At 37.7% G+C, this 22,004-nt stretch overlaps 1 long non-coding RNA gene across 2 annotated transcripts in view; it reads left to right on the top strand.

Annotated features, from left to right (window-relative positions):
- The first annotated feature begins 6,647 nt into the window (after window positions 1-6,647).
- LOC129511745 (uncharacterized) overlaps window positions 6,648-22,004 on the top strand; it is a 56,057-nt gene continuing 40,700 nt past the window's right edge. For both annotated transcript variants that reach the window (XR_008664897.1, XR_008664898.1), the window contains exons 1-2: window positions 6,648-6,718; window positions 7,506-7,599. This is a non-coding gene — a long non-coding RNA (uncharacterized LOC129511745). The remainder of the gene's footprint in view (window positions 6,719-7,505; window positions 7,600-22,004) is intronic.

Raw genomic sequence — 22,004 nt, 5'->3', positions numbered from 1 at the left:
TGCTGGGGGAATATTAATAAAATTTGAACACGCGTCCTACAGCAGTGAAGAGAATACCTGAGAAGTTTGAAAGCTTTCGTGGGAGATTAGAGGCGGCCGTGAGGAAATGTGCTACCCGGTGGTGAGCTCCCAGCACAGATATTTCACTATCCAGGGATCTCTAATTACTAATACAGTACATGAACAGTATGATATGTCCTTACAATTGCAGACGCCTTTTCAAAGATAATCTTTAATAGTTTATTTGACAACCTGTAAAATTATAGAAAATTATTAGTCTTGGGAATTACAAAAATCCCTGTAGTACAGTCAAACAATAAAATTATAATTACCTGTGGGTAATTGAAATTTAACTGTTTTTTTATTGTATATTACACATCAATAGCAACATAAGTTCAAGAGGTTTTTTTCTTCTTTCCTTTTTTCTTACAGAACCTGAGAAAATGGACAGCACTGTTGGGGGCTTGTGAGTTCCTGTCACAGTACTGAGCTTGAACAATTTCGATTAAAGCCCCATGTTTGAGACTGTCATTAGACCTGCATTAAATTACATATCTGGAGTGTTAAAAAATAAAGAGTACAGTAGCTTTTTCTCAGCTACCTAAGGTAGGTAGTTAAGGCCTTGATTATCTTTAAAGATCTATTTTTTTCCCTCCACTGAAAGTCATTGTTTCTTTCATTAAACATAAAACACATTTAAGAACACTAAACTGTGCAGACAGGAATATTAGGATGGCATATTCCAAAGTACCTTTGTTCTGTATTCATTGCTCTGGCTTGACTTCTGCATTGTATAATGTGATTTTATTATTTAGCCCTCATTCAGACGAACTGAACAAAATTGGCATCGCTTGGGACCTCGAATCCCCCGGGCTTTGGATAAAGTGGGTACTTGCCTTCCTCCTCGTCTTCATTCAACTTCCCCTCACAACACCCCCTCCCCCCAAAAAAATAAATTTTAAAAAGCCACATAAGTGTTTCAAACTGAAGCAGGGTGCTAGCATTTCTGTTACTCATCACTTCTCTTTTGAACGATGGCCTTTATCACAACCTGTCCGGGCTCCACCCTCTGGGTTCCTTTGTTTAAAGAAGCCTTTTGGTTCTTTGGTTCCTCCTAGCTGAATAGGAGTTTAACTGAATGGAAAAAAGAGTGCTGGACCTGTACAGGGGGATACAAAGCCATAGGGAGAAGGCTTGGTTCCTTTGCAGGATTGTCTCCACCTGTCATTCCTCTGACACTGCCCCCCACTGCCCCCAGGCTCCATCCTCCTGCCTCTGTATCAGGGTCCTACCCTCTTCTGCCTGTAAACATCATCGCTGCTACAAGGCCGGTGGGGAACCATGGGTGCCCAGGGTAGTCCTTTGAAGCTATTATACAGAAGTAGCAGCTTCAGGCCAAGTGGTCTGACCCAGTTCCTTCTCTGTGGTTTGGAGAGTAATGGGAACGTAGATCTGTTTTTATTTCGCCAGGCACTGATTTTCACCTCTTTATCTGGATAGAGGGAAACAGGGTCAAAGAATATGGACGGTTCCAGAATGATACTAGAAATTAACCAGTAGGCTAGTGCCATCCTTTCTTCCGTAAGCGGTCTGAGAGAACCGGTGGGGGAACTAGAGGCCGCTGGCTTCTGTGGTCACCACTGGGGGATTCATAACACGTGAGACAGAGGAAGGAGGGGGCTACTTCATCCAGGAGTATATTCACTTAATTACATTAAGTGAACCGAGAGAGAGAGAGAGAGAGAGAGAGAGAGAGAGAGAGAGAGATTGAGAACAAAAAACAATGAAGTTCAGAAACAGCAGAACTATTTCTTCTTATATCCTCCTTCATTAATTCATTTATGTTGAATTCACATAGATGATGGCAGACAATGTGCACACACGCACACACACATTCCTCTAACCTTTTAGACAGGATATCATCAAGATTTCCCATTTGATAGCTTAAGTCATAATTTCATCCATCTTAAGAACCAGTATCGGAAAGCAAACATACATGAAACATTTCTTTTGGGAAAAGGGAGTCTTCTCTGAATCAGTTTTGTATAATGACTTAATGAGGGCCCTGAAGACATCAAATCTTATTTTCTACACAAAGGTAGATTGGAAAATATGTATACCATCCTGAGCGTTAAATCCATGCTGCAGAGCAATGAAAAGCTGACATATTACCCTCAAGTAGATGAAAGTTCAAGGTGGATAATGTCCCTCTGCTGACTGGGGTAAAAACTCAGCAGTTTGGAGCCCCAGGAATTCATGACTTTGTAAATGTCAATGCGGTGCAATCTTTTAAAGCAGGAACCAGCTCACATCTGGTGCACTCATTCATCTTCTTTCTTTTCCCACTGGAGCGGAAGCTCCATGAGGAGTGGCACTTTGTCACTCTCATCACTGTCATTGTCACAACCATCCACTTCTCTCACACTTGAAATAAAATCCAGCCCCACATGTGTGGCCCCTGCCTGCCTCTCCACAATTCCCCCCACTTCCCTCTAACCACCAAGCCCCTTGCTATTCATGAAAGCCACCAGCTTCTGCCCACTTTGCTTTTTATTTATTTATTTCTTTTTAATCTTTTTTTTAATTTATTATAGTCACACACACGGGGGGGGGGGGGCGGCAGAGACATAGGCAGAGGGAGAAGCAGGCTCCATGCACCAGGAGCCCGATGTGGGATTCGATCTGGGGTCTCCAGGATCACGCCCTGGGTCAAAGGCAGGCGCCAAACTGCTGTGCCACCCAGGGATCCCCTCACTTTGCTTTTTAAAATGGTCATTCTTTTCACCCCCTCAGACAGACAGGTCTTCCTGACTGCGGTTCTAAAATTTGCATCCCTCCAAACCTGTCATTCGTTTCCTCTTAGTCTGCTTTGTTTTTCTTCATAGTATATATATCACCGTCTATAAGGAGTTTTTAGCAGTGAGAATAACTCAGTAATATTCACTGAATGGGTAAAGTTTTGGCAAGTGAAGAACATCCCAGGATGGGACATGAGTATAGACCTCAAAGTGACCCCCCAAGTTACACACCAGGGTTCTTAGGGCCATTAACAGAAACAGAGATAGCAGGAGGGGTTTGTATAGAAAGAAATAGCTAATCACCATTGAATTGTCTTGATTTGTATACAGAAATTTGTCATGTCTTATTTGTAAAATGGAACTAGGTGATGTATGCAGAGTTAAAGACTCTGCGTTGGGTCCAACAGTTCAGTATTACGTTGGGGAGATAAATGTAGAAACTATCAAATCCATAATAAGGTAAAACCTGGTTTCCACCAATTTAATCTCTATTAAAAGCCTCATAAACCACATTTTGGTAAAAGGGACTAATATCTATCTCACAGTTATGCCCAGCTTCTAACTCAATTGGCATATGTTTCTTCATATTCCTCTTTAAAGAGTCAATGGTTTATGAAATTATCCAAATACCTGAATCCTTCCCTAACCAGAAAAAGTCACTAAATGCAAAAGAATTTAAATTGCACACAGTCCTTAATCCCCTCAGGCTTTCCCCCTCCTCCAAGAGCAAGCTTTAGTTTCAGAAAAGAAATACATGTATGTAAAGCCCAGTAAATTTGGGGTAGGTGGCTCTATGGTTTTAACTCAATGCCTTGATTTTAACCCAAGCTGTTGAAAGGTGCAGCTTAAAAATAGCCAACTGCTATTTTTCCCACCCCGTCCCATGACTTAATCAATTCCTCTTCCTACTTCAGGAGGACTGAAGGTGGAAGTCTTTTCCTCAGCAGAACCCCCATTTGTGGAGTGTTGTGAGAGGAAAGCCCTATGGAGTCCTGGGAGGGATGGGGGGGATACCTCTAAGACAATACTCTAAATGAGCATTTGTTTCCTGAAAACACTTCAGAATGTTGAGTATGCTCAAGATGCAGGCCTTGCAGCTATATGGTGGTCTGGATCTTTCAGTATAGACAGTGTTTTTTGCTCAATTCAGCTTCGACCAAATCTTATCTTCTGGAAGATTTGAAAGGTGTGAAAAGCAAGACAAAGTTCCAACCTCAGGCTTTCTAGAAGAGTCTCATCTCTTGCTGTCAACTTTAAAATGGCTGTCTTCTTCCAAAGACGTCAGACCATTTGGAAACCTCTGCAAGGGCTTTGCAAAATATATCATATAGAGGTCAATGTCGCTCCCTCAGTATCCACATCCTGTGGGTAGCAAATTTGTATAGATTCAAGGTTATAAAGGGAATGGATTTCTCCCGTCTGAAGGGGACCTCACACTGTTTCATTAACTTTTTAAGCCTTTCTGACTAAAACCAGAGGCCTGGTTGACAGTCTTTTCACATCCCTTCCAACTCTGGGAGTCCAGGTTTTTGCTCAGGCCCAGATAATTCTCATAGTGAAAAAGTGAAACTTCTGTTCTAGCTAATTCAGTCTTCGGCACATTTGCTACTGTTTTTTAGAAGCCAGAGGCGATTTACAAGGGAACTTGCAAAGCCATTTTGCCTGAACAAATTCTCCATCTGGTGATTCACTGAACATTATCTCTTATTTCTTAAAGGAAGAAACAAGGAATGGACTTAGAAGGCCTCATGTTGATATTTACCTGCCAAGACATCTTAACTCTGCTGACTCTCCAGAGAGACCCATTTGTACATTTACATTTAAAAACAGGCCTTCAGTATAATTTCCCACTATTCCTTTCCTTCATCTTAGGTGAGTGAAGCTGCAAGTTGAGGCCCTGTCCGCATATAAATACTGGAATAGCTGAAATCCAGGGAGATTAAAAAAAAGAAGAAGAAGAAAAAGACCATATTTTTTATTTCGTGAGGCCCACAAACGAGTTTGAGTATTTTTTTCATCAGTTGTTTGGTGATGCCTAAGAATATTGCTGCTGCCAAGGCACCTCACCTTGCCTCCTGTGAAGAAAGGGAGTGAGATGCTGAGATTCTTGTTATGCAAAGGGGAAAAAAACAGGGTCTGCTCCAACGGAGGAGTGATCTCATCCAGGCTCTGCTCTTTCTTCTGGGATGCTCTCAATTCCCCAAACCACCTCCCCTCACCCTCCCCTCACAACTCCGGTCTTTTGCCTTCTCTTCCTCCTGGTTGCTGGGACACCCTTAATGATCTATTGGTATCCCTGCAGACTTTACTATGACCCTCTTGATCTCTGTGTCTCCTGACTTCCTGAAGCCAGGTGTGCCTTTCCATGTGAGGACCCGCTTTTTCTCATCAATTGCATCCCTTCTGCTTCTTCACTTTCCACCTCTAGAGATAATACCTCCCCTATCAAGTTGGTTTGTTTCCTAGCCAGCTTGTGCCTAGGAAAAGAGACTGCCCTTGGCTCCTTCCTCTCTTCCCCAGTGCTGCTTCCCAAAGGCCACATACTGCTTCTCATTCAGCTGATTTTTTTGTGTGTTTCTGTGACCCTTGTTGCTATTTGACTTTGGATCTTGCCTTCTTTTTATAGTCCTCTGCTGTTCACACGGGAGGACAGAATCTGGGCCAGATATATGTAGAAAGAGGGCTAGGAAAAACGAGAAGAGGAACTGACTCGGCCAGGAAAGGGTAAGAGGTTCACAGGACACTGAGAAATGGAAATATTGCATATAATCTTACATAAAGGAACAAAACAAGACATGCACTCATTTGCTAGTAAATGTGCACATTCATTCATCAACTCAACACCTGTCTGTAACAAATCTTGTTGTCTCTTTCACAAAATTGCTCAAGATTATTTCTTCTCTCTGTGCAGGATTTTAGACTTACAACCATCCTCCAACACAAATGTGAAATGGCCATTTTCTAAGCCAGAGGTGCTTGTCTCTCTTTTACTCATGTTGGGCAAAACACAAGGCCCTGATCTGTGGCACAGCCTGGTGAATTTGAAGCTTTTGTGTAGGCTCTCATATAGTATTCACCCAGTCATTTATTCATTCAATCAGTCAACCATTTAGCTGATATTTATCAAGCAAGAACCTAGTACATGCCAGTCATTGTCCTTGTACTCTGGAAGTGGCAGTGAATAAAACAAAGTCTCTGGTCTCATGCAAGTTACTTTTTGGAAGTGTAGGTTGAAGGGAGACATACATATTCCTTCAGGTGTTGGTGAATCCTGAGGAAAAATCAGGTGGCTAAAAGAATAGAAAATCACGAGGAGAGAAGATGCATCATTAAGTAAGGTGGCAGGAAAAGGCTCCACCAATATAATAAGTTGTAACTTGAATGACTAAAATGTGGGAGTAAGCCATATGGATTTCTAGAAGAGAGCCTTAGATAATGGGAGCAGGAAATCAATAATCCTCAAACAGAAGAGTGTGTGGTGTATTCAGAAAATAGCAAAAGGTGGAGTTATCTAGTAGGTCCATCTCTTAGGAGCACCTATACACCTTGCAATTTTTTTCAAAAAATAATATCTACTTCATTATGATCACCTATTTAGGGCTTATCTTTTCCCTCTAGCTGCACACAATACAAAGCAGGAAATCAACTGCTTGGATTACCCCCACGTCCCCGTGCTTGCTCAGTATCTGGTACATCCGAGGTGTACCATAAATAGTAATCAAATGAATGAGTGGATGTCTGAATAAATTGCCCTATAAAATGAGATAATGCACATAAATCTTTTAGCTCAGTACCAGGCATATACTACACACTTAATGTATTTCAGGGACAATATGTTGCTGCTGATGCGGGTGATGATGACACAACCCAGCAGAAGATGAACTTCTTCCTGAAGATGGAGAGACTACTCCTGGTCTACGGTAGGCCTATGCAGGAAGAAGGTCTCTTTAGCTAATTTTTGCAGAAATACATCCAGTGGGTGTGTGCCCTGTGTAACTCCAATGATAGCTGTGGCAGCGGCAAATTCATCTACAATGACATACAGATATAACAACGTCCAAATATACAGTCAATAACAAGAAGGCAGAACTATTCAGCTCTTAGTTTGCTATGGCCTGCCAAATAAGGAGGAAGGTCTTCAGAGAGAAAACAGCTAAATGATGTAAAATGAAGATTGTCATCCAAGTGAGGGATTCGTGAAAAAGAACATATCTGGGATCCCTGGGTGGCGCAGCGGTTTGGCGCCTGCCTTTGGCCCAGGGCGCGATCCTGGAGACCCGGGATTGAATCCCACGTCGGGCTCCCGGTGCATGGAGCCTGCTTCTCCCTCTGCCTGTGTCTCTGCCTCTCTCTCTCTCTCTCTATCATAAAATAAATTAAAAAAATTAAAAATAAAGAACATATCTGCTTGAAGTAAGTTCTGCATTACCGGCCCACATACAGAATTAGCAGATGTTGTTCCAAAGATCCAGCCCTCACAACTTTTGAAGCATCACATGCAATAGAGAAAGTCTCGATTTGAAGTAAAGGAGGATTATGGATCTCAGAAACCAAGGGAAGGTGGCATTGTGGTAGAACCTGAAACGTTCTGGGGTTGACGGAAAACAAATCAACTAGTGATGATCCAACTGTGGCTATGTGGGATATTAGAGCTGGTAAGTGTTGTAGAGGTTATTTCACAAAGCACCTTGCTCTTTTATTTCACAGGTAAGGGAAGCCCTGTTTTTCGCTGGAACGTCTCTCCTAAAATTTGTCATCAGTGGCAGAGCTGAGAGTAGAACCTAGACCTTCTGTCACAGAAGTAGGTGTTTCTTCAATTACTCTCCATAACTGGTCCCCTGCTCACGCTCTTGCCTTTCTACAATCTATTCTCTACCTAGTATCAAAGTGATCTTTTAAACCTGAACTCAGATCATTTTACTGTGCCTCATAAACTCTCTAATGGTTTGTCCTCACAATTAAAATTCAAATTCCTTATAATGGCGTATGGCACTTCTCTAGCATACAGTGTTGCCTGGCACACAGTAGGTGTTAGTGAATGAATGAACTTCTTTTTTCTCCAAATAATATTATAAAGTTGCCAATCATCTGCAGAAACAACTTGATTTAAATAAAATAGTCAGTAGTATTTCCTCTGAAATTAACGTACATGATGAAATTTAAGCTGAGTAAAAGTGGGTCAGCTGAATTCAACAATCAGCCCAAATAATTTATTTCAGTCTCCATTTGCCGGTGGACAACCACTCATTCCCTCTCTGGCCCAGCCTCATTAGGCCTGTTTACCAGTGATTTTGATGACAATATGGAAAGGAAATTTATGAAATCTGAAAGGCGCAAAGTTGGAAAGGATCAGAAATACAACAATCAACATTCAAAAATGTTCTGACAGGCTGGAATTCTGAGCAAATTCCAATAAGATGAAATTTAATAGCAATAAATGCAATGTCCTGTATAAAAGTTCAAATATTAATTGTATAAGTACAGGATGGAGAAACTTGGCTTGGCAGAAATTCATGTGAAAAAGATCTGGAGGATTTAGCTGACCACAACTTTAATAAGACCCATCAGTCTGAGGCAGATGCCTTTAAAAAGTCCAATTCAGAGGTTGCATTAGTAGAAGCCCTTTGTCTAAATTACAACCAGTAATCGTTTTCCTACACTCTGTAGCTCAGACCACATCCGGCATATTTTGTTCAGTTCTGGGTGCCATATTTTAATGGGGACACTTAATCCAGGGGAAGAAAACCAAGATGGAGAAAGTCTGAAAACCAAGTCATGGTTGAAAGAATCAAAATCCAAAATCATGCCAGTATTTTAAGTTCTACAGGATATTGGAAGAGCTTCATTTTTGCTGTTCTAGAAATCAGCGATATGAAACAATGGCATTCAGTGGTTAGTAAAGGTACTGTTGCTGACAGAAAATTTTTGAATCAGTGACTAAGCGAGGTCAAGGAGGAAGGACACTTCTGTTAAACATAGAAGAAAATTATATGTACCTGGAGTTTTACAATATAATGGCCACCTGCAAGTTGGAATACATAAACTATTTGCTGCTGGAGATTTCCAAGGCAGTACAGGAGCTAACTATACCTCAGAAGATAAGAACACTGAGTAAATACATCAGCTCTGCATCTAGGACCTCCAAACTGAGCAGTGTTCCTTCCCTACCTCGGTAACTGTCCAGAGGGGTCATCTCCAGAGTCTCTTTCAATTCCACAGTCCATAATTCTCTGTGTATGGAACTGGCTGCCTTAAAACTGAAATCATTTCCCAAGAAACTTGACTTATTGTCTTCAAATAAAAAGTCAGATGCTATTCTGGAGCCTGCAGAAAAGAAAAAGAAAACTTTGTCTCTTTTGGCAATGATATCTAAAAAAAACTTAGCAACCCAAATAAAGAAACAGTTCCTAACCAGCTATCCCTGCCAGGGCTCAGCACAGAAGACACAGAGAAATGCCCATCTCCCAGTCTTTCCTGAAAGAGGCCTATGTGCATAGTTTAAAAGCTGCTGCCTGAGGGTCAGGCTTCTAATTTTGCAGGCATCTAGGGGCCAATTGCTTTTCTCCCCAGAGACCAGGGCAGCCTGTGGACACCCAACCCTGACCTCTCTCTCTAGCCTGTTCTGTTATTATGTTTGTCCCTTTAGAACTATAAAACTGTTTTTATTGCCATGGCTTCAAAGTCCTATTATCTAGTGCTCAAGTCCCCAGTTTTGACTTTTTTTTCCAAAGGTATTCATTTTTACATTTAAGTTTATAATATTTGTCAAGTTTCTTTTTAAAAATCCAGCTGATACCTTGATAAGGATTGTTTTGAAATTAGGATAATTTGACCAGAATTAATAACTTTACAAAGTTAGACCATTTCACCTATGAGGATGGGCTAAACTTAAATCGGTTCTTTTGTCATTAAATGTATTTTTAAAATTCTTTCCAAAGAGTTTTCATGTGTTCTTTGACAATTTAATATCCAGATAATTAATAGGTTTGGTTGTTTGGTGGGGATTTTTTTTTTCCATTGTCAATGGAATCTTAGTTTTTCTCAAATTGTCTCCAGTTCATTTTTATATAGCCAAAGAACACTATTAGTTTTGGAGGAAATTATCTTCTGTTGGGTAATCTGGTTTGATTTTCTTTTTAGTTTTAATAATTTGCCTTATTTTGTTTAATATTCTAGGAAGAATAATGAAGTTTTGACTTTTCTCCTAGTCTTACACCTCATAGTTCTTTTATTGCCTGTGCAGTTGCTAATGGCCCACAGTACTACATTACACAATAGATAACAGGAATACTTTTATTTTTCCAAACCTTAAAGTGAATCCACTTAAATCTTTTCCTTTGAATATATGTTGCCTGTTGATTTTTGTTATTTAAAATCCTGCAATAGCTCTTCTTCTAGAGGTATAACTGAATTATAGATAATATTGAACTATCTTTGAATTCTCTTAATAAACCATTAATCATTTTATTTTTAATTCACTATTAGGAAAAGTTAGTAATTTATTAGTGTTAAATTTATTGGTGTTTAGTATTTTGTAATGTATTACAATTCAAGTGGAGTATATTTTTTGTAATGATCTTATTTGATTGTTTAAATTCAGACTCTTCTAATTCTATGAGTGAGTTGTTTTGACTTCTCTTTTTTTCCTGTCCTCTGAAACAGCATTTAAACAAGGAAAATAATGTATTTCTTGAAAGCTGTTCTGTAGAACAACTATATGTGGTTACTCCAAAATTATATATATATCTGCTCAATAAAACATACCACAGAGTGAAATCATAGTTTAAAGATACAGAAGATACTGTAAAATGAAACAAATATTTTGACTATAAAGGACTTATGGAAATTAATGATTCAAAAGAAAGAGGTCACCCAATTGTGAAAAATGGAATGAATATGAACACACAAGTGTGTTCAGAAGGATAGAAGTGAGTGGTAGCAAAGAAAGGATAAGATGTTCGAATTCATTAATAATTAGATAATCGAAAGCCAAAATAAGAAAGAGATATCTCTTAATGCCCAGGAGATTTACAAAAATTAGACCTGAATAATGGCAAATATTAGTAGAGTTAGAGATAAGACTTCTTGTACTCTAGATGCTGGTGATGCTGTTGTGATTTCCTGGGCAGACATCCAGCAATATCTGTCACAGGGTATTCACACGCCTATGATCCAGCAATACAATACAGTGAAATTCCATAATGTTCTGTGGTGTTTACTCTAGATTTATGTGGGGTAGTGTAAAATGGAACACAAGTTATATATAAAGGAGGTAAATATGCAAGATGTAAAAGATTCCCACTGTGGAATTTTATGCAATTAGAAATAACCAAATGAACAGATACACACGCACACAGGAACGTAGATGGATGTCTAAAGCACAGAGATGAAAGAAAACTCTAAGCACGATGTCACATATGTAATCAAAAACATACATATACACAAGATACCATACGTACTTCCAATGTTAAATTCAATCTCAAGCATATATGTTAATTATTTTGAAGTGGTTGTTATGAGAATAAGGAAAATGGGAATGGTGAATGAGAATAAAAATGCGTATATACTTCACCTATATTCTTACACACACACACACACACACACACACACACACACTCATAAAACAAGAAGGAACCTGGCATCAACTTATAAGAAAGTGCCACGACCTGAGAAATATGATTGATCAACCATCTATACCTGCAATAAAACAAAATAAAAACAACAAGTGTTTCTCAGAATCCAAGAGACTTCAGGAAAAAGGAAATGGAAAATTGTCAGAAATTCAGAAAAGACTGTCCCTTCCCACATGTCTCTTTGTGCATTAGCCTTCCACTTCTCTCACAGTAGACTCAGTTTTTCTTTTCCTACACATGTCAAGAATTCCATTTTGTATGTCTTCCACATACTTCTATCACCTCTGTTCAAAAGACCAGCCTAGGGGCTCTTGCGTGGCTCAGTGATTGAGTATCTGCCTTTGTCTCAGGTCCTGCTCCCGGGGTCCCGGGATCGAGTCCCACGTTTAGCTCCATGCATGGAGCCTGCTTCTCCCACTGCCTATGTCTCTGCCTCTCTTTCTGTATCTCTCATGAATAAATAGAAATAAAATCTTAAGAACAAAACAAAACAAAAGACCAGCCTAGATTGACTTTGAGGAAAAAATGGAATTCACAAGTAAGATCGATGAATATGGTAGATAAGACATTTTTGTTATTATAAAGATTTAAAACTGTATCTAATGTAAAAATTGCATCTAATGTATTTATGAGAAATAAATTGACAGTTTCCAAAGAGGAATTCCAGTTATTAATTTATTCCAATATATCCATAAGCTCCTGAAAGAAAACTTTTGAAACTCATTATTTCTTTAGTGGTTAAAAAAATTTATTTTAAAGATTTTGTTCACTTATTCATGAGAGACACACAGAGAGAGGCAGAGACATAGAGAGCAGCAGGAGCAGGCTCCCTGCAGGGAGCCCGATGTGGGACTAGGTCCCAGGGCCCCAGGGTCACGACCTGAGCCAAAGGCAGACCTCAACCAACTAAGCCACCCAGGCATTCCCAGTTGTAAAAGTTTTGTATTTCATTTCTTCTTTCCTTCCTACATTACTTTCTCCCTTTCATCTTTTATTCTTTTCTTTTTTCATCACTCTCTCTTTTCTTTCACCTTCCCTTCCTCCTTTTTCACTTCCTTCTCCTCCTCTATCTCTGTCTCTGTCTCTGTCGTCTATCTGTATATCTCTATCTCTGACTTTATGTTTATCTCTCTTTTCTTTCTCACTGTCTCCTTTGTCCACAGTTTCAACACCAAAAAGTTCAAAAACAGTGATGCCTGATTGGATCACATAGTCTACTAATTGACTTTTAAGGAAAGGGAGTTTTCAAAGTGATTTTTCTTTAGTAACATGACACAGTATTTTCACTGTTGTCATGAAGCTTTTGTGTAGGCTTCCTGTGAATGCAGTGCCACCACGTTTGATAGATTTGGTTGTCTTCTGAAAGTTTACAACATATCCTTTTTTTTAATTTTTTTTTATTTTTATTTATTTATGATAGTCACAGAAAGATAGAGAGAGAGGCAGAGACACAGGCAGAGGGAGAAGTAGGTTCCATGCACTGGGAGCCTGACATGGGATTCGATCCCGGGTCTCCAGGATCGCGCCCTGGGCCAAAGGCAAGCGCCAAACCGCTGCACCACCCAGGGATCCCCTTACAACATATCCTGAAATCTAAAAATCCACATCTCAGCTGACCAAAGACTAATCAAATATTTCTCAACCAGTGTTTCCTCCTCTCCTGATTTGAAATAAAAGTTTTGAGCTACGCACTATATTCAAGTAGAAGTATGGGCAGCAATGTTGCCACAACGCTTACCATTTCACTGCCCTCCTCAATGATGAAATGAACCGAAATACTAGCTTTGGAAACATGATGCTTCCTGGCTATTTGTTGCATCCATCTCACTTCATTGAGTACTCCAAGCGAGGAAGTCTTGTGGAGTGTGAAATAATAGAGACATATGATGAGCACTTTAAAATTCAGAAAAACCATTCAAAAACACCCACCATGTAATTAAGCTGTTTATTTTTATTTTCAGTCTATTAGAATTGGTTGAATATTTTCACTTTAGCACCAGCATGTCACTGAGACCACAGGGTAGGGTGAGAGGGTGTTTACAGCCACCAGCATAGTATCTGAAAAGGATTTACTTCTCCCTTCCCACACCACATTCATGAAATTAAGTAAAGGATTATTTACATGTTTGTTTTCACAAAGATAATGAATTGTTCACTGGCTACTGCCTCTGCCTTCATTCTCTTAGTGAGTATTAAAAAAGTTAAGTTTTGTTTCCTGTAAATGGTGTTATTAAATCACAGAAAAAGCCAATTTCCAAGAGCTTGTTGGGTAGTTGTAAAGATAGCTGTAGGGTTCTCTCCATGAGCTCCAGAAAAGATGTGGTGAGAGGTTTCACAGCCAGTTGCTTTTCCTCTCCTAAAATATATGCCATTGTTTTTAAAACTAAATTTCTTTAGTTATGTATGTATTTGCTCGAATGGAGGCTCTGTCACGTTGAAAATCCTTCCAAATGTCTTCTTCATCTATAGCTTCAAGGTATAGCTTCTCGTCTTTATTGTCAAAAGTATGAAATTCGGAGTTCTTTTTTTAGACATTCAAACTAAACTGCTTCCTGGTAAAAAGGTTCTCAGAATCAACTCCACCAGAAGTCACGCTTAAAGAATTCTCCTTTAACTTTCATAAAGTATGGTTCTGATATTAATGGCACCCACCGTGCTTGTCTAACCTGCTAGTCTTTCCTGCCCCCCTGGGGTAAGTCCTCTGATCCCAGCAAACAGATAATCCCCTTTCAGGATCTGTTCATTCTTGCTTCTAATACAGTTTCCTGTCTTCCTGATTTTTATCTTCACGTAAAACAAACAAACAAGCAAATACCCAACCCATCAACCTTCCTTGATTATTCCTGACAAACAGCCCTTTCTCATCACTGCATTACTCCAGTACACAGGGTCATAAAATATGGCATTTATATAATTCCTTGCCTTGTTCTCTGGTTATTTTGAACACACTGTATGCTAATAAGGGCAGGGAATCTGTTGACTACTGCTTGATTATTTTTTTTAAGCTTGTCTACTGCATAAGGAAAAGCTAGACAAGCAGAGGACAACTTACCAAATACTTTTTAACTCAGTAAGTGGCTACCTGGTGTAGTCATTGCCTTAATTGGTAGAATATTTACCTGTAATTAACTTTTATTTCTCAGAAATTTAAATATCCAGGTTATAAAGCAGAGACTGATCAGCTTATATCAAATGTGTCCCTGTGGATAGCCCCTCTCTGCCTTTTCTTCCCATGTAAAGTCTGGTATAATTTATGAAATAATAGAATTTTTATTGTGTGATATTTCAAACAGAGAAACTAGAATAGAAAAATAAATATTGAGGCTTAATTATGCAGCTTACAAATAAAAATATTAAACACTACATGCCAAGCATTCATCTGAATTTTTACACATATTGACTCATTAAATTCTCAGAACACCCCTATTATGTGGTACTATTATTATCATCCTGATTTTCTGAGTGAGCATGGAGTTAAGTACTTTGCATAAAGTCACACAGATTGTAGGTAGCAGAGGACAAATTTGAAACAAAGCATTCTGGTTCAGAACCTGTGCACATAATTCTCATCCTACACTACGTTTTTGCTTTGCCTTTCCATTAAATCCTAACATTATGACACATTTGCTTTAGACTTTTAAAAATAACATTCCCTCTGTAAACACCTTTCCAGTTCCATTCCATGGACTTTCTCAGTGAGATGATGATTATTATTAATTCAATGTTTATCAATCCCATGTGTTTTTGCCCTTTTACTTGTGCACTTATATTAACTTTTGCATGTGTATTTGTGGACTAATATTTTTGAAAGATTTAAAATTTTATTTAAATATGTATCATTTGGCAGTTGCCTTAATTTTACTCAACATGTTTTTTAAGATCTATTTCTATTGTCATATATGCCCTTGGCTTCTCATTTTAACTGATGTCTACTGTCCCATGGTAAATATATCATGAATTTCCTGCTCATGGATATTTGTGTTGTTTCTAGATTTTTGCAATTAGAAACAGTGGTTACAATGAACATCTTATATGTGTCTTCTTCAGTTCATATGCTTGACTTATTTTAGGGAGTATAACTAGGAGTCAAATTACCAGGACATAGATTATGACATCTGATTAAATGGCTTTCCAAATTGGTTATACCAGCTTATAGACCCACTAGTCTAAATGTGGAGTTTCTGTTTCTCCACTTCAATGCCAACATTGGTGCTCTTAGACTTTGTGTTTTTGTTAATTTTGTGAGTAGGAAATTGTCTCATTATTTAATATTTATATTTCATGAGTACCCGTTGAGGCTGAAATTCTTTTCATTTGACTCATATTCACTGTTTCTCTTCTGTAAAATGGCACTTAAATTCTCTGCTCATTTGTTGTTTCTATTAATTTGCAGAAGTTATTTATAGATTATTAATAGTATACTTTTATTTCTGTTAAATTTTTAAAATAACTTCTATTCAGTTTAATTTCTTTTAACTTTGGTTTCTTTTATAATACAGATATTTAAATATTATATGTGGTCAAATTTATCAATTGTTTTTATTATGGTACTTATAATTTGATAGATTTTATTTAGTAGTCACAAAGATATCCAGCCATATTTCAGAATATTCCTATCACCTTAAAAAGAAACCCTATACCATTTATCTGTCATCTCACTATGCCTTACCCCCCACTCCCATCACTAAGAAACTACAAATAGACTTTTCATCTCTATAGATTTCCCTGTCCAGAACTTTCAGATTAATTGACTGATATATGGTTTTTTTATGATTGGCTTCTTTTGCTCAGCATAAATGTTTTCAAGATTCATCTGTGTTATAGCACATTTCATTATTCCATTCCTTTTTTGTTGAATAATTTTAATTTTTCATCATATGGACATACTAAATTTTGTTCATTTATCCAGTGATGTACATTTGGGATGTTTACACATTTTGGCCATTACAAATAATACTGCTATAAACCTTCATGTATAAGTTTCTACATGGAAATGTTTTTATTTGTTTGTTACATATGTAGGAATGGAATTTCTGGTTCATTTAGAATCTCTATTTGATGGTCGTAGAAATAATCAGAATGTCTTCCGAAGTGGCAACATCATTTTATTTTCCATTAGTATATGAGGGTTCTGATTTCTCCACATCCATACCAGTTCTTGTTGAAGGTATAGCTTAGAAATAGAGCGTTTGACTATATGCCAATTATTATTTAAATTCTAGCTTTCTAGATACATTTCCCTGAAGATAATGTTGAATATCCTTTCATGTGCTTTTTGACCATTTTTAAATCTTCCTTGGAGAAATATCTATTCAGACCCTTTGCCCATTTTTAAAACCTTAAGTTGTCTATTTACTATTGAATTGTAAGAGTTCTTTATAAATTCTGGATACAAATCCCTTATCTGATACATGCTTTGAAAATATTCTTTCTCACTCTTTGGAGTGTCACTATTTTGATGGTGTCTTTTGCATGAAAATGTTTTATTTTGATAAAGTCCAATTTATCTATATTTTTCTTTTACTACTTGTGTGTTTAGTATCATATCTAAGAATTCATTGCCAAATCCAATGTCATGAAGATTTACAAATCCCTGTTTTCTTCTAAAAGTATTATAGCTTTAACTCTTATATTTAGGTCTTTGATCCACGTTGACTTAATTTTTGTAGATAGTGTGAGAAAAGGGTTTGACTTTATCATTTTGCATGTGGTTACCCAGCACCATTTTTGTATTATGGCATATAATTCTCTATATATGTTGCTGTATTTGGTTTGCTAGTTTCTGTTGAGGGTCTTTGCATCATATTCATTAGTGGTGTTGATTTGTATTTTTCTTTCATGTGTGTGATGATGTTGGCTTTGGTATCAGGTTAATACTGACCTCACAGAATGAGTTGGGAAGTCTTCTCTTTACTTTTTGGAAGAGTTTGTAAAGAATAGGCATTACTTTTTCTTTAAGTATTTGGTAAAATGCAGTGGTAAAGCCATCTTGGCCTGAGTTTTCCTTTGTTAAGTTTTTGATTACAGCTTTAATTTCTCACTTGGTATAAGCCTATTGTCTATTAGATTGTCTATTTCTTCTTGAGTCAGTTTTGGTATTTTGTGTCTTGCTAGGAATTAGTCCAGTTAATCTAATTTGTTGGCATGCAATTGTTTACAGTAGTTCTTTATAATCTTTTTTTTATTTCTATAGGGTCAGTAGTAATGTCTTCTCTTTTATTTATAATTCTGAAACTTTGATCCTCCTCTCTTTTGTTCCTGACAATTTAGCTAAATGTTTGTAAAGTTTGTTGATCAAAGCACCAGCTTTGGCTTCATCAATTTTGTCATTTTTTTTCTAGTCTCAATTTCATTAATTTCAGCTATAATCTTTATTATTTCCTTCCTTCTGCCTTCTTTAGATTCAATTTGCCCTTCTTATTTTTCAGTGTCTGAAAGGGGAAAATTATTCATTTGAGATATTTTTTCTTTCTTAATATAGACCCTTACTGCTATTTATTTCTCTCTCAACACTGCTTTAGCTGCATCCTATAAGTTTTGGTATGTTGTGTCTTCATTTTCATTCATCTAAAAATACTTTCTAATTTCCCTTCTGATTTCTTCTTTACCTTATTGGTCATTTAGCAAAGTGTTGTTTAATTTCCGTATTTTGTGAATTTTACAATTCTTTTCCTGTTATTGATCTCTAATTTTATTCCATTGTGGTTCAGGAGCATACTTTATGTTATTTCTGCCCTTATAATTTATTGATATTTGTTTTATTGCCGAGCTTATGGCTTATCTTGGAGAATGTTCTGTGTGCATTTGGAAAGACCATACATTCTGTTGTTTTTAGTTAAGTGTTCTATGGTTATCTTTTAGGTCTAGTTGGTTTACATTGTTGTATAGTCTTATATTCCCTGGTTCATTTTCTATTTGTTGTTTCCATTAGTGAGTGTGGGGTATTGTAGTCTTCAATTGCTGTTGTGGAACTATCTATTTCTCTTTTATTTCTGTCAATTTTTGCTTCATGAATTTTGGCACTCGTTATTAGTGTATATATATATATAGTTATATTTTTTTGATGGATTGACTCTTGTATCACTATAAAATGTATCTATTTCTAGTATTATTTTTTTTTTGTTTTAAAATCTATCTTTTTTCTGATACCAGTGTTGTTTCTCGGGGATGCACAGATTTGGATGTGTTCATAGCCACCCAGAATGATAGTGGCATTGGTAGGACTCTCTCCCTCTCCTTTCTTGACCACATTTAGCTGTTAAACTCCACTAATTGCCCGCTGATTATTGCATTTAATAATGCCCTGGGATATAAAAGGCTCTACAAACTAATCCTTGCAGGTTTTGGCTGCTTTGAAAGAGTAGTTTCTGAGATCAGGGTTTGATTTTTGTTCTGATCCTTGGAGGGCTCTTCCCAGCTGTATTGTTCCCTGTTCTCTTCTGCAAACTAGTTGGCCTACAGTTTAACCTGTATCTACAAATCGCCTCCCAATTGCCTTTCACCACAACCTCTCCAGTTCTTAAGAGTGCCTTTAGGCTTGAATTTCTTCATTCTAGCTTGCAAAAGAAGGTAGTTCCCTAGAAAGAGATACAGAGCTATCTGCATCATGGCCTGCTTTTCTCCTCAGTCAAAAGTCTCTGCACCAGGGATCTGAGGGAAGAGAAATGGCAAGTATCTCTTCAAGGTCACCTCTATTCTAGGAATCAACAACTCCATGGGGAGGGAGCAGAGAACTGAGATTCTCTCAGCTTGCTTCTTCTGGTGTGAAACCATGGTCCATGAGCCAGAGAAAGAGTAATTTGGGTAACAGTGGAGCCTCCATTATACATTGGAGGCTGGGTGCAAAGAATGAGTCCCTCTTTCTCAACTGCTCTAATCTGGGATCTAGCCTCAGTAATAAGACAGTTGGGACAGGATTAAAAATGCTGGCATTCTGCTCCTGCCAGGAAGAAGACCTCTCTCTGTGTCCTGGGTGGAGAGGGAATCTTGTGTTCTCAGTGACACTAATCTGGAGGGGAATCTCCCCCTCACAGAACTGGAGTGGAAGAGAGTGAGAGAGTGATCTTGGTTGAAATACCATATACTCTTATTTTTATTACCAAATTTTCATAGATATTTTTCAATAGTATCTTTATAAGTATCTTTGCCTACTAAGAATTCCAAATGCTTTGATTTTTTTAAAAAATAATTTTCACCAGTTTCACTGGAGAGCTGGCCAACATTTATCTCATACTATCATACTGGAGGTTGATCTCTTAGCCCATTTTAATATCTTTGTTTTACAAGCTTTATAGATATTTCAGGGTTTGAGTTGCAGAGTATTTAGGAGGCAAAATATATTCTTATACTAGATGTAAACATACAGACAATTGAGTGCACTGACCTGGTTAATAATCAGTCAATTCAATCAAAGCAATTTCACTGAATTAGCCTCTTTAAGAAAATAATATTTTCCAAACTAGCCAGGTATCTTGTGACATGTTTTGTAATATATTTAGAAACATTTTAATAATATCTCATTTATCTAGTTACTATTCATCCATAAGTTCTCTTCTCAATACACCTGAGAAATAGGAAACAATCAAAACCAGTCTTAAGCAGCTAAAAGAGATGTGTAAAATTAGTGTACTAAATGTCATAAACAATATGTCAGACACTCACTGCTATTTTGGAAAAAGTTTTACCAAATCTGGTTTCCCAGTTAAAAGGTGAGAGGAACATTAAAAGGAGTAGAGGTACTAGAGAAGGCGCAAGAATAGAAATGATGAGCAAGAGTAGGTTAAAAAATTATATGTTACAAATAAAAAACAAACAGACTGCTATCTATACATTGAAATTTTCTGAGTACACCACAGAATTAAAAATTAATTAAAACAGCGATTGACTTTATGAGTGATTAAAGAACATTTAGTATACACTAAGGAAATGAGGATACCTTAGAAATATTTCCATCAAAAAGAGTTAAAGTAAGACATGCTAATGTTTAAGGGGGAGCTTCAGTTGTGTAAAACAGTAGAAAGAGGAGCTGATTTTTTTTCATGATAGCTGTGACACGAAGTCCTTCTATGTATAATGGAACAGTCATGGTGGGCTTATTTTGGAACATACCAGCTAGTCTATTGGACAGACACTAGATGAATATTTGTACAATTAATTAATGAATCAGGTAATTAATTAATTTTAAAACTATTAATCTACTAAAATATTTGGAGTTCATCAGAATTGACTTTATGATAAACTTTGATATATACAAAGGGTACAGTACATGATGATTGCATATGCCACAGAGCTTCCTGTGCAAGCCATACATCTCAGCCATCACTAAATATCATCACTTGAAGCTTTCATGCTTTCAAAAGTTTTTGAGTGAATACCTTCACTTCTCTTTCCCTTTTACTTCTTTACATCAATTGTGAACACACTGGGTTTTCTTTTTGAGGATTTTTCTTTCTTTCCTTTTTTTTTCTTTTTTCTTTTTTTCATACCAAAGAAAGGCTTATCATGTATTGTAACAGAGAATAGCTGAGGTTTGTGGCAACTACACATGCCAGCCACTGAAGATGCAACTGGCTCTCAAACAAATCTCATTTGAGTTTGAGATTTTTGAGCAAGAAAGTAGAATGAAACCTGGCTTCAAACATTAGAAACCAAAAAATGTGGAAAAAGGAAGATAGCATTCAGAGAAAAGAAAAAAGTAGAGACCAAACCAATGGTCCAAACAAGTATCCCACTCTCATTGGGTCAGGTAGGGAGGCAGCACTATGCTAGAAACAGTCCAGGAAGTAAAGGAGAGTGTAGGGAGACTGGAGAAAGAACCTGGAGTGATTTCTTGAGGAATGGCAGTCTGGGTCAAACCCGGTTTCATATGTGCATATGGCTATATTCAGCCTTAGTGCTCACATGGAGGCTAGGGCAAGAATAAATATGGAGACTGGCACATGCTACCTTTAATGTTTAAAAGTCATAAATCAAGTTAATGAACTGTTAAATAACATGTATTCGGTCTTCCTACCTTTAGATGTATACCTTCACAATGATCCCTAAGCTCAGATATGATCCTAGAATTCTTGGATTCCTGGGAGTTCCACAGAAAATGATGGTGTAGAGAGGGCCAGCCCACAACTCATGGCCCTGACCAGCCCCCTTTTCTTTCTTACCCCTACTTTATCCTGCACTATTAGAAGCCCTAGTGTACATGTGGAGGCATCTCAATGCATACAGCTCGTCCCCATCCACGCTCCATACCAACAGCACCCCTTGCCCATCCCTCAGGCCTGGAGGCACACACCAGGCAGTTGGGGAACTCAGAATCCTGATACCTGGACCACTTTGTAAAAGGGTTGTTACCTTAGCCTCACAAACTCTTCCCGCTTTGGGGAGAAGTATGAGCTGAGAGAGCTAGAGCAAGAACTTCTAAAGCCCAGGGTAAGGCAGGGGCCCTCTCTCCCATAGCTAAGGGTAGTTAATACTGGCTATAATTGGTCTTCTAGATCTTATAGAAATCCTTAATTCTCCATATCTTTTGAAGTGCTTTACTACTATTCACCTAGGTTGGACACCTCAGCCCTGCCCA

The sequence above is a fragment of the Nyctereutes procyonoides genome, unplaced genomic scaffold (genome assembly GCF_905146905.1).
Source record: "Nyctereutes procyonoides isolate TBG_1078 unplaced genomic scaffold, NYPRO_anot_genome, whole genome shotgun sequence".
In the NCBI taxonomy this organism is placed as follows: Eukaryota; Metazoa; Chordata; class Mammalia; order Carnivora; family Canidae; genus Nyctereutes; species Nyctereutes procyonoides.
Note: the sequence above shows the minus strand (reverse complement) of the source record. Positions and strands in the feature narration are given on the sequence as shown.